The 12,129-nt window shown below is 32.8% G+C and overlaps 7 non-coding genes and 1 pseudogene across 7 annotated transcripts; all 8 read right to left on the bottom strand.

The window, feature by feature from the left end:
- Positions 1 to 845: 845 nt before the first annotated feature.
- Positions 846 to 940, bottom strand: LOC112629580 (annotated as a pseudogene).
- An 805-nt stretch (positions 941 to 1,745) lies between these two features.
- On the bottom strand, positions 1,746 to 1,815 carry LOC112629555. The gene has a single exon (XR_003120655.1). It is a non-coding gene; the product is annotated as a small nucleolar RNA SNORD113/SNORD114 family (small nucleolar RNA).
- Positions 1,816 to 2,734: 919 nt separating this feature from the next.
- LOC112629562 lies at positions 2,735 to 2,809 on the bottom strand. Its single transcript, XR_003120662.1, has one exon. It is a non-coding gene; the product is annotated as a small nucleolar RNA SNORD113/SNORD114 family (small nucleolar RNA).
- An 862-nt stretch (positions 2,810 to 3,671) lies between these two features.
- LOC112629543 lies at positions 3,672 to 3,746 on the bottom strand. Its single transcript, XR_003120644.1, has one exon. It is a non-coding gene; the product is annotated as a small nucleolar RNA SNORD113/SNORD114 family (small nucleolar RNA).
- An 856-nt stretch (positions 3,747 to 4,602) lies between these two features.
- LOC112629577 lies at positions 4,603 to 4,677 on the bottom strand. Its single transcript, XR_003120672.1, has one exon. It is a non-coding gene; the product is annotated as a small nucleolar RNA SNORD113/SNORD114 family (small nucleolar RNA).
- A 326-nt stretch (positions 4,678 to 5,003) lies between these two features.
- LOC112629542 lies at positions 5,004 to 5,075 on the bottom strand. The gene has a single exon (XR_003120643.1). It is a non-coding gene; the product is annotated as a small nucleolar RNA SNORD113/SNORD114 family (small nucleolar RNA).
- Positions 5,076 to 9,177: 4,102 nt separating this feature from the next.
- LOC112629566 lies at positions 9,178 to 9,249 on the bottom strand. Its single transcript, XR_003120665.1, has one exon. It is a non-coding gene; the product is annotated as a small nucleolar RNA SNORD113/SNORD114 family (small nucleolar RNA).
- Positions 9,250 to 11,670: 2,421 nt separating this feature from the next.
- LOC112629563 lies at positions 11,671 to 11,744 on the bottom strand. Its single transcript, XR_003120663.1, has one exon. It is a non-coding gene; the product is annotated as a small nucleolar RNA SNORD113/SNORD114 family (small nucleolar RNA).
- Positions 11,745 to 12,129: the final 385 nt, after the last annotated feature.

The following is a 12,129-nucleotide window of genomic DNA, read 5'->3' as shown; positions in this document are numbered from 1 at the left end:
TGAGATGGAGTTTTGCTCTTGTTGCCCAGCCTGGAGTGCAATGGTGCAATCTTGGCTCACTGCAACCTCCACCTCCTGAGTTCAAGTGATTCTCCTGCCTCAGCCTCCTGAGTAGCTGGCATTACAGGCGTGCACCACCACGTCCGGCTAATTTTTTTGGATTTTTAGTAGAGACAGGATTTCACCACATTGGGAGCTAGTGTTTCATTTTATGTTGATAGTATATCTTGAATCATCACATGGTTGAAGTCCATCACACCATCTTCATATTTGTTGAATTATATATTTAATACTTTCATGATGGATCAATTTTAAATAATAATAATATGTAAATCCATGAATCCAAAATAAAAGAAGTAGATTCTTACATATTCTTAACATCAATCTATCATTTCAAACATTGATCGTCATTTGCAAATGACCCTGGGAAATAGATCAGATTTTGTTTTCTGCAAACCTTTAGGTTCCAGACACATATTATTCATCACCCACGACTTCTAAACCATCAATCATTGGTTCAGGTTTACATGTCTTTTTCCTCATACTACTTTATATTTGCTTATTGATTCTCAATTCATCAAACATAATAAAATAATTATCTGTGAATCAAAAAATCTCCAAGAGATTCTTATATCCCTAACATCTATCTATGGAATCATGTCATTCATGTCATAGATGATGAATATATGTCTGGAACTCTGAGGTCCAAGAAGTTAACCTCTACTTGTATTTTTATCTGTTTATATTTGTTTAATGGTTCTATCAGTCATATATTAGTAATAATAAACCTAAATCTATGACCCCAAGATAAGAAAATGATCTTTGTATGTTTCTGACATTGTCTACAGGATCATTTCCAACAGAAGCGAAAACCTAGATTATTTTCTTCTCATATTCATCATCCATGACTTTTATGCCACCAGTTGTCAACATTGATCCATAGCTGGGTTTCTCTTTCATCATTCATTTCTAAATATTTATTGAATAAATCATTTGTTCTTTGATAATAAAATGAATACACGATTTCAAAAACCCAAGAACAAGATATTTGAAGAATCCTTACATTTGTCTACAGAATCATTTCCCACAGAGACTATATCTCTTTGATTAATTAACCTCAATGTTGCACATTGTCATTGAACCAGTTAACTTTTTATTATATTAAATAATTTTTAATAACACCAGGAATACTATTAAACAACCTAAACCAAGACAGGAGCCATTACTCACATTGGCCTAACACAGAGGCAACATAGCCTTGATCACAGAGAAATGATCAGCTCACTGCATCCATTCTGAAAACCGCAAAGCAGAGTAGATGATTAAAAAATTGAATATTCTTTCCATCAATCTATATTTTTCACCATTCATTTACATAGTCATTTGAGTATTTATTTTTTCTTAATACAACAAATGTGAAACTTGCAACTAACTCAGAGCACTAACCATTACTTATTGCTGTCTATATGATCCTTAGTCAAAGATGTATTACACTTGGTCCATTAATTATCCATCCATTTCAATTTATATTAGTATTATTGTTCTTTACTATACATCTCAACATTAAATAATACTCCACCTTCATCTGTATTAATTTATACATGTTTATTTTTCATTGCTATTTTAATAATATAACATTTTTATAATTCATAAACATAAAGAAAAAGAACAAGGTTCTTGTATTTCCCTGACATCTGTCTACAGGAGTTTTTCAGACAGAGGGACTAGGCTAGATACTGCTTGTGATGGACCTCAGAGTTCCAGATATGTATTCATTGTGTGACTCATAGGCCACCAGTGGTCATCATCAGTCCAGCCAGAATTGGCCCTGTTTCTCTCCTTTTATTTATAAGTAGTTTCCTAATGATTCATTAATTCACTAACAATAACATAAATACCTCTGGATCACCAAGTTTTAAGGACAAGATCCTTAAGTATCCCTAATATCTGTCTATATAATCATTTGCTTCAATTAGTATATTAATACTTCCTTCATTAGTCATGTTCATTAACATAACATCTGTTAATCTACACAATATTTCATGTCAAGTCCATATGTATCCTTGGAACATGGCTGGCCTTCCTTCATTACATTAATATATAAGACTTTTAAAATATTATACTGAATATCCTAAACAAATAAGCAAAAGCAAAAAATAATTTTACTATTAACTCACATTGGCTCATGTGCACCTCTACAGAGCGACAGACATGGGGCTCCAGATCAAGGCCAGATGTTCTGCCAGCCCAGATGTGTCCATTCTGGGAAGTGCAAAGCAGAGAAGATGACGGGATTGAAATATTTTTCATGGATTCATTCATTCGACCCTTCTCTTAGTCATTCAGGTATCTATTAATTGTGGTAATACTTATCAATTTTCTTTTAAAAAAATGAACAATAACACACTTGTTCTGATGCAAAATAAGAAACTTGACTATACTGCCTTTGTCATCCTTAGTCAAAAAACAACACTTGAATTGTTTGTTTTTTAATGGTATTCAGATTTTCAATAGGTTTTAATGATTTCTGTTGTCTCATCATTTACATTGAGTGGACATGCTTCACATTCCCCGTCTTTACTTTTTTATATGTGAACATTGATTATTACATCAATGAATTTATTTTAAAGAAGAATCAAAATTCATAAAAACAATCAAGAAGATGGTCCTTTTGTATTTCCAAAACCTAACTACAGGATCACTTCAAAAGCAATAGACTATATTTCCTCCTCTATTGAACCTCAGAGTTCTAGACACACATTATTCAGCATCCTTGACTTCTATGTCACCAGTTTTCATCATTGGCTCAGGCTTAGAACTCTTTAGCTTAATTCTCATCTACATGTATTTATGCATTAAATCACTAATATTAATTTTATAACCCATGTAAATATAATATCCAAAGAGTAAGAGCATAGAATATTCTAGAACTTTCTATACAATCTGTCAGTTTGATATATCTTACATGAATTATCCTCATTGTGTCATAAATGAGCTAGTAAATATACTGTTTCAACTAACTTCATATTTATTATTGGCTGAGGTTGGCCTTTTGGATGATTTTTTACACTTTCATGATATTATGAATACCCTTTAAAAAGTCTCCTAGAGAAAGACATGAAATTTAACTATTACTCACACTGATCTCTATGCTCCTAACCAACAGTAGCAACCATGAATCTCATGACCATGAATGCTTAGGTCAGCTCAAGTGCATCCATTCTGCAGAATACAAAGAGCAGGTAATTAAAAAAAAAAATTCAAAACTTATCTCCATTGATCCTTTCCACATTTCCGTTATTCAGTTATTTTGATATTGATTATTGTTTCAGAATGGAAATGTTTTCTCTCATAACAAAAGGAAAAATATCAAATGAGACTGAATCAGAAAATGAAACTGACTCTTCTTATTAGAGTCTAGATGAACCTCAGCCAAAGAGGTGACATTCATGATCCATTTCCTTAAAGGGCATCAGTGTTTAAAATTTTTAATGATAATATTTCTTACATCATCATGTGTATTCATAATTGAACAATGACTCACTCTCTATTTACTAATTCTTGTTTAATTGTTCTATCATTTATCTATCGATGATAAATCTAAATCTATTAATCCAAAGTAAGAATATGATCTTTCTACATTTCTGATATCTATCCAGTTACGTTTTCTGTTGGACCTCAGAGTTTCAGACACACAGTATTCATCGTCCATGACTCAAACACCATCAGTAGTCATCATTGGTCCATGTTTGGGTCCCTTTTCTTCATTCGTTTCTACATTTGTTTGAATAAATCATTAATTCATTAATAACAACTAAATAAACATGTGATTTACAAAGCCCAAGACAAGATCCTTGAAAATCCCTAATATTAGTCTATGGAATCGTTTCCCACACAGACTATATGTCTTTCATTAATTGACCTCTATGTACATTAACAGTTAATCAAAATAATATTTTGTATCATATCTATAACTGGGTCATTTAGCTATTTAAGTATGTTTAACACTTTTTAAATTTAGTTTAACACTAACACCCTGAAACAAATGGCACAGAGCAAAGTAAGAACTTTGACTGTTACTCACATTGGTCTCTTTCCTAAGAAGGACATTTAATCTTGATCATAGAAGAATGCTTAAGTCAGCTCAGTGCATCCATTCTGAAGAGTGCAAGGCAAAGAAGATGAAAATATTGAGACATCCTCTCTATTGGTCCATATTTTCCACTGTTCATTTACACAGTTATTTATGTATTTATTAATTTTTCTCTTAATACAACAAATGTTAAACTTGCAACTGATTCAGAGCAATAACTATTACTTATCACTGACTATAGGATCTTTAGTGAAAGATGTAATATGCTGATCTACTTATTATCGATTTCAATTTATATTAGTACTATTTGTTCTTATACATTTTAACATCAAACAGTAATTTATGTCTCATCTTTATACATGTTTATTGACTCTACCATTGCTACTTTAATTAAAATATTTTTTAGAATTAATAAACATAAAGACAAGAATAGGCCATAGTGTTCTCCTGATATCTGTCTATAGGAGCATCTAAACAGAGGGGATGGAATGGACTAGATTCCTTTTGGTTTGCACCTCAGAGTTTCAGACATCTATTATTCATCACGCAAGATGCATACGCTGGCAGTTGTTACTATTGGTCCAGGAAGGACCACTTTCTCCTCATTCGTATATGCCATCCTCCAGCAAGCAGTAATACCTTTGACTCACTCACTCTTAATAGAAAGAAGACATCAGTGTTTTTAATATAAATGGATAGTATTTCTTGTTTCACCATATATTTCCGTAACTGGACAATGCCTCACTCTTTTTGTCTTTATGCAGTTAAAATATATTTGCTTACTGATTCATTCATCCAATTATAAAAATAGAGGGAAAATGCATGAACAAGAAGAACAAGAACAACATCCTCAAATATTCCTAATGTCTATCCTTAGGATCAGAAGGTGAAGACTAGATTTTTTGTTATATTGGACCTCAGACTTCCAGACCTGTATTCATCGTCCATGACTCATACGCCACCAGTCATCATCATTGGTCCAAGATTGACTCCATCTTTCTTCATGTCTATCTACATTTGTTTTTTGATTAATTAATCAATTCATTAACAATGCTGTAATAATAAAATAAATAGCTATGAAGAGGGAAATCTTAAAAATAAATTTATACTTAAGTAGTGAATAATAAAAATGCTTGACCTTATTTGATTATATTTTAGACTTCTTAAGAATACAGAGAATACCCTTAAAACAAAGCAAGAATTTTGACTACTACTCACAAGAGTCTTCCTGTGACACATAGAGGTAACCATACAGTTCATGGTCATAGCACAGTGCTTAAATCAGATGGGGCTGTTCATTCTGAGGAGTAGAAAGCAGACCAGATGATAAACATCGATAACTTGTCCTCATTCACTTTTGTATTACCCTTTCATTTTCACAAGAGTTTAGGTATTTATTAATCTGTGATAATATTTGTATATTTTTCTTTTAATAAAATTAACCTTGAACTTGAACTCATCCAGAACAATAATATTGACTATTTCTTATATGCAGTGTCTTAAGACCCTTAGACAAAGAAATATCATGTTTGGTACATATATTTCTTGAGACTTCAGTGTTTTCCATTTATATTAGTAGTTTTTCTTGCCTAATCACATTTATTCATAGTTGAGCAATGCTTCGGTCTCCTTTTTTACTTGTTTATATGCATGTTTATTGGTTCTGTCATTGATCCCTTTATAATAATAAAATCAAAATTTACTAACAAAATCCTTGATATTAGACTTAAGAACTTAAGACAATTACTAACAGCAGCCTATATCCTCCCTACTCACATGGGTAGCCATCAAAACCTTCATCAGTGGAAAATGATTGGATCAGCCATCATGCCTCCATTCTGTGAAGTACAAACCAGATGTTAGAAAGAATGAAACTACTGTGATTTTTCTTTCTGTTTATGGATGTCGTGTGTTACTGGATTAATTGAAACTCTTGATAGGTAACAGAGTTTTATCACTAGCTTATGATTGGCCTATTACTAGCTCAAAATTAAGTTTTAATAAACTAATAAGTACAATAAACCTCATTCCTAAATACAAGAAAAAGAACTATATAATGAATAGTTGTCTCTATGCCTCTCTGAAATAGATAACAATAATTTAGGTTTACTTTTAAATGAACTGCATTTAAATGAAATTAATCTAAATGATTGTTTCATGGCACAGTTTCATCAATGGTCTACAGTATCCCTTGTTTAGGTATACATCAGTTTGTATACATCTGTATCTATGTATTTGTGTCTGTACTTCCTTATGGATTAATTAATCATCATTCACATTTCTAAAGAAAGTTAGCAGGTTAAGAAAACCAACAACTAAGAACTAAAATATAATGTTTTCCTCTGTCTACATGTAAAATACCCTAAGTGGACAGAGCCTTGAAATTCTTTCTATATCTGAACAACAGTTAAATAAAAAGGAACCCAGGCTTCTTAACAGTCAATGTTTGGCCCTGTAGTTTAGTTACTGGGTTAATCTTTTACTTATTTATTTAACAGCTTTTTTCTTTTAAATAAAATGAAAAACTATGAATTCACTCTATAACCTGAGCAAGAAAATTGACTGTTACAAAAATTGCCTATATTCTCCTCATCCAAAGGGATAACATGCTTCATCAAGCCCTAGTGAAATTCAGTGTTTCAGAAATATTTTTTGAAATAGCTAATTCACGCTGGGCTTAATACCTAGGTGATGGGTTGATAGGTGCAGCAAACCACCGTGGCACACATTTACCTAGGTAACAAACCTGCACATCCTGCACATGTACCCCAGAACTTAAAATAAAATTAAAATGTAAAAAAGAAACCAAAAATTATTGTTTCATTCTATATGCCCATACTAGATTCTTTTCTTCTTTCATTCTACATTAAGGCATTAATTCAATCATCATGCACTTATAATAATATAATCAATATCCATCAAAACCTTAAAACTTAAACACCATGAGTACTGCCACATTGTCTGTGGGCTCATTTTCCACAAGATGAATAGACTGTCCCTCTTGGAAATGGACATTACTACTGCATATTTGAACTAATCTTAATCCTTGGTTCAACCCAACAAAAACTCACCATTGGTCCATATTTAGTATTCTTCATCATCATGCATTTACACATTATCTCATGTTTCATTGGTTTACTAACAGCGTAATCAATTCCTATGAATCCCAAAAACCCAGTAACAAGAAATCAGACAACCATGACATCTCTTCATAGGTCATTTCTCACAGAGGAAGGAAGATAGATCCCTTTGTGTGATAGATTCAGTTTTTCAGATTAGCAGATTAATGACCATATCTGCTTCCTATTAATCCCATACTCTTAACTGGTCAAGGCTTGATCATCTTTCATTGACCTTGTCCCTATTTTAAGGATGTGACGATAAAGAACTATGAACCTACCATTTTACCCCACACTGACAATATCCTCCATCTTGGAATGTGACTAAGCTGTCTTTACAGAGGGAAGTTAAAATCAACTGTGACTCAAATAAAATTGAATTAATTTTTACATTAATTAACTCAATAATAAACTATTAAAATGAATAAGACAGTCTTGCTTTTTTCTCCTTAACTGACCACAGATGTGCTGAATGATTCACATATAAACTTTATTCATTGTATTTGTGTATGTAGTCATTTATTCCTTTCCAGTAAGAGTTAACTCTCTTAACAACCACTAAAGCAAAAGCAATCACTTTGTTACTTACATAGGTTTCTACACTCATTACTCAAACAGACAACAACCATGATCTTCCTCGCTGGAGAATAATTGAATCATTGCGCATCCATTCTGTGGAGTACAAGGTGAATATAAAAGTAGGTAGATGAGAGAGAGAGAAAAAGGGATCAGCCTAGATTTAGATTTTTTAAAATTCAGTTCAGGTCGACAATTATTGATTAGAAATAAACCCTGGTACTTGTCATATGTTTAAAAGATGAATAACATACCCATTGATTCATTGATTAATTGACTCAGGTATGAAATTTAACTACTGTAAGTAACACCAGGCAAAAGAATAATAACTGTGACTTTTAAACATGTCTGTCTGTTTATCTGCCTTCTACCCAATCAGGAAAGAGTTAAATCTCCTTGGTACATGAATCTTGCTAGAAAGAATTAAATTAATTTGAATCCTGAATTCGAATATATTCTGAACAACTGTGCATGCATGCATACATACATATGAAGTTAAATAGTTACACATGGAGTCATTTGTCTATTCCGTGTCTTAAGGAAATTACACCAACAAGACTGAAAGGGAAATACTATCCAAATATATAAATACATTCACCATTACAAAAACGCAAGAGCCTACCTCAATTTTGTTTATGGAAATAATGACAATACTGGAGAGCCATTGTACGGAACTGGATTAATTACTCTTTTTGTTCCATAATACCTGACCCTCACTGGTCCATGATTTGGCCTTATTTTAAATAACTGGTTGGGACATTAATTTGTTCCTTTTTACATTTATAATGAAATCATTATATCTGTGACTTCACAGAAACTGGACAATATCAATGCCTGTCCAAATGCTCATTAGACAGAAAATTCAGATCAGTTTCCTTGTTTTCATAAATTAAACTGAGGAACTGAATTTAAATAGCGAAGATTATTAGAATTCATTATAACTGATCATTTGACATATTCTCAAGATAGATCCATGTGTAAACCCTCTCTCAATTAGGTAGTGATTTAAGCAATAATTTAAGTAAATACTTTGCCCTCTTCTTTTAAAAAACAAAAAATGAATACCCTAAACCAGAACAACATGGACTCTAACATCCATTTATCTAAATGCTCCTTATCCAAAGGGTCAGTTTTGATTAATTGATTTTACTGGGACTTAGTGCTTCAGAAATGTATTAGTAATGAATCTTATTATTTTATATAGTCTCATATTTGGAACAGGAATAACCATTTTGTTTTTATTTATACAGCACTTTTTTTGATTTATCCATGTACTTGTTTACTAAAACTAATACAGTCCATACTCAGAAGTACAATAACTAAATCTTGATTATTGTTAGCTTCTGGAATAAGCTCATTTTCCATAGACTGAAAAGCACTCTTTTTGTAATGGACCTCAGAGTTACAGGGTTTAATCAAAATCCAAGATTCAGACACCCCAGGGTACTCATCATTGATCCAGGATAAGCAATCTTTTCCTTCATTGATACCTTTGCTTATGGATCCATTCATTGATTCAGTAGCAGTAACAAAGTCAATACCCATTGTTATTTTAGCATCTAAGAACAATATCCTTGAATATAACCAAGATCTGTTTACAGACTCTTTTTGCATAGACTAGCCCTTTTCTCAATAGACTAGATCTCCTTTCGTAGTGGCCCACAGTGAAGCAAGTATAGATCAATGAACATCCTTGCTTCCTAGCCATCTCATTCCACTTATCTTCCACCTTTCCATGCATTCCTCCCTCATTAAGGAGCTGTCTAACAGGACTTTGCATATAATGTAAATGCACTGTAACTGCATTCTCCAATACAGTCACCAATAGCCACATACAGCTACTGAGCACTGGAAATGTGGCTAATGCAACTGAGAAATTACATTTAAAAGTGCATGTACCTTTAATTATTTTAAATATAAATAGCCGCAAGTGGATAGAGGAAACGACATTGAACAGTGCAGCCGTAGATTTTGTTACTGAATAAATCTTAAATTAAATGCAGTATAAACAAGATGATTAATCAGAAGTAAAAAATGAATAAAATGTCTTTCATCTTATTTTTAACCAAAATTGTGCTTAATTGGACTAACCATAATCTAAGTTTTGTAACACATTCATATCATTGATCTACATATGCCTTGACTTTAAGTAATTCAGTGAACTTTAATGAAAAATTTACCCTAATTGACAAGCTTTTTGACTGTTATTTACTTAAGTCTTTAGCTTCCTTACCCGTAAAGGTAACAGCCAAGATCTTCATCAGCAGAGACGGATTAAATCAGCCATGGTCTTCATTCTGTGGAGTCGAATACAAATTTTCAAAAGAATGAACAGTACAGATTTAGATTGACTTAAAAGACATTAGTTGTGTGATATTAAATTAATCATAAAGTTGACTCAAATCCCATTTTTATCACTGACCCAAGAACTACACTTATTTTTATTTCTTGATTTAACTATCAACTTTAAATAATACAATAAACACTGTTAAACTCATCACCCAAAACAAAAACTAGGACTACTGCCCACATCTGTCTATAGACACCTACCCACAAAGGCAACCGCTTAGATCATCTTTTTTATTTAATGGACTCAACGTGTGTAGAAATGAATGAATTTAAATTCATGATTCATGGCATATTTTCACCAATGGTAAATGCTTTACCCTACTTACATATTAATTCAATCATTTATTGTTTCGATTTGTTCATTTATGTTACGACGCATGGAATATTTTATTATACATTCACAAATACACACACACACACTGCAGTCAATTCATGAAGAACCCAGAACACAAATGCTTTTCATGTTCAATGTCTATATTCCCCCACCTAACCAGGAAGAGAGCATCAGTAGTATAGACAAAGATTAACTTTCATTTTCATTTCTCACTCAGTTGTGTTATTTAAAAAATAAATAACACAACTTTTAAAAGTTTTAAAAAATTAACTGTGACAAGGACATATTCTATTCACATATAACAATTCAATATATGGGAATTTACTTACATTATAGAAGAAGCTTGAATAATATTATGTCCCCATATGTCCATTATGCTATCCACAGAGATTTAGAAACTAGATGCTTTTTTAAGTTTTTAATAAAACTTAGTACAGAGTTGGATTTATAGTAACTTTTCACAAGGAATATTCTTAAGTTGAAATATGCTCATTTATTTCCAATTAAATAACTGTTCCACCTATTATTTACTTACTTATTTATTTTGAGACGGAGTCTCGCTCTGTCGCCCAGGCTGGAGTGCAGTGGCGCAATCTCGGCTCACTGCAAGCTCCGCCTTCCAGGTTCACGCCATTCTCCTGCCTCAGCCTCCCAAGTACCTGGGACTACAGGTGCCCACCACCACACCTGGCTAATTTTTTGTATTTTTAGTAGAGATGGGGCTTCACCACGTTAGCCAGAATGGTCTCGATCTCCTGACCTCGTGATCCTCCCTCCTCCGCCTCCCAAAGTGCTGGGATTACAGGTGTGAGTCACCGTGCCCAGCAATTTTCCCTTCTCTAAATAAAACCAATCAGTAAACAACCATAAACATCAAACAATTATTTTGTGTCTTGCATACATCTGTTCACATACTCCTTCCAAAACAAGGCAACAGCCTCTATCAATATATATCACTGGAATTCAGTGCTATAGAAGCATATAATAATAATCCATTCATCATTACATACTCTCACAATTGGTCAATGCCAAGCTCTCCTTATATTTACTCATTTATGCAAAAGTTATGCATTGATTTACTTATAAAACGGAATCTATACCAAAAAACTGTGAACACCCATGATCAAGATACCTGAATATTCTGAACTTGTGTTATAAGCTCATTTCCCTAGAGGGAAAAATGGGGGCCTCTTTTTTAAATGGACCTCAGAGTTACAGATGGCTTTAATCAAAATTTTTGATTCAGACACCCTCCAATCTCATCATTGGTCCAGGCTTGGCACTCTTTTTCTTCATTCACATATACTTTCATTTTCCCATGAATCACAAATTCTAAGAACAAGACCCTGGATATCACTACAACATATCTCTAGGCTCAATTCCCACTAAGCTGTCAGATTAGATCTCAGTGCCACACGTGGAATAATCAATAAATCTTGATTCATATCAGTACTATCAATATCAATGGCCAATGACTGGGCTATGTTCATTTAATTTGCGTAATTTTAAAGGTGGTATAATGAACAATGAAAATCCACAATGGTATCCCCCACTAGAACAAACAGCATGTTTCACCTTACAAGAGCTTCTCCTGAACAGTTAACAGCCTGAATCTCTTCCAGTATGGAAATGCTTAAATCAAGTATGGTGTAGAAATA

Source organism: Theropithecus gelada, chromosome 7b (assembly GCF_003255815.1).
Source record: "Theropithecus gelada isolate Dixy chromosome 7b, Tgel_1.0, whole genome shotgun sequence".
In the NCBI taxonomy this organism is placed as follows: domain Eukaryota; kingdom Metazoa; phylum Chordata; class Mammalia; order Primates; family Cercopithecidae; genus Theropithecus; species Theropithecus gelada.
This window is presented reverse-complemented; position numbering and strand designations above follow the sequence as displayed.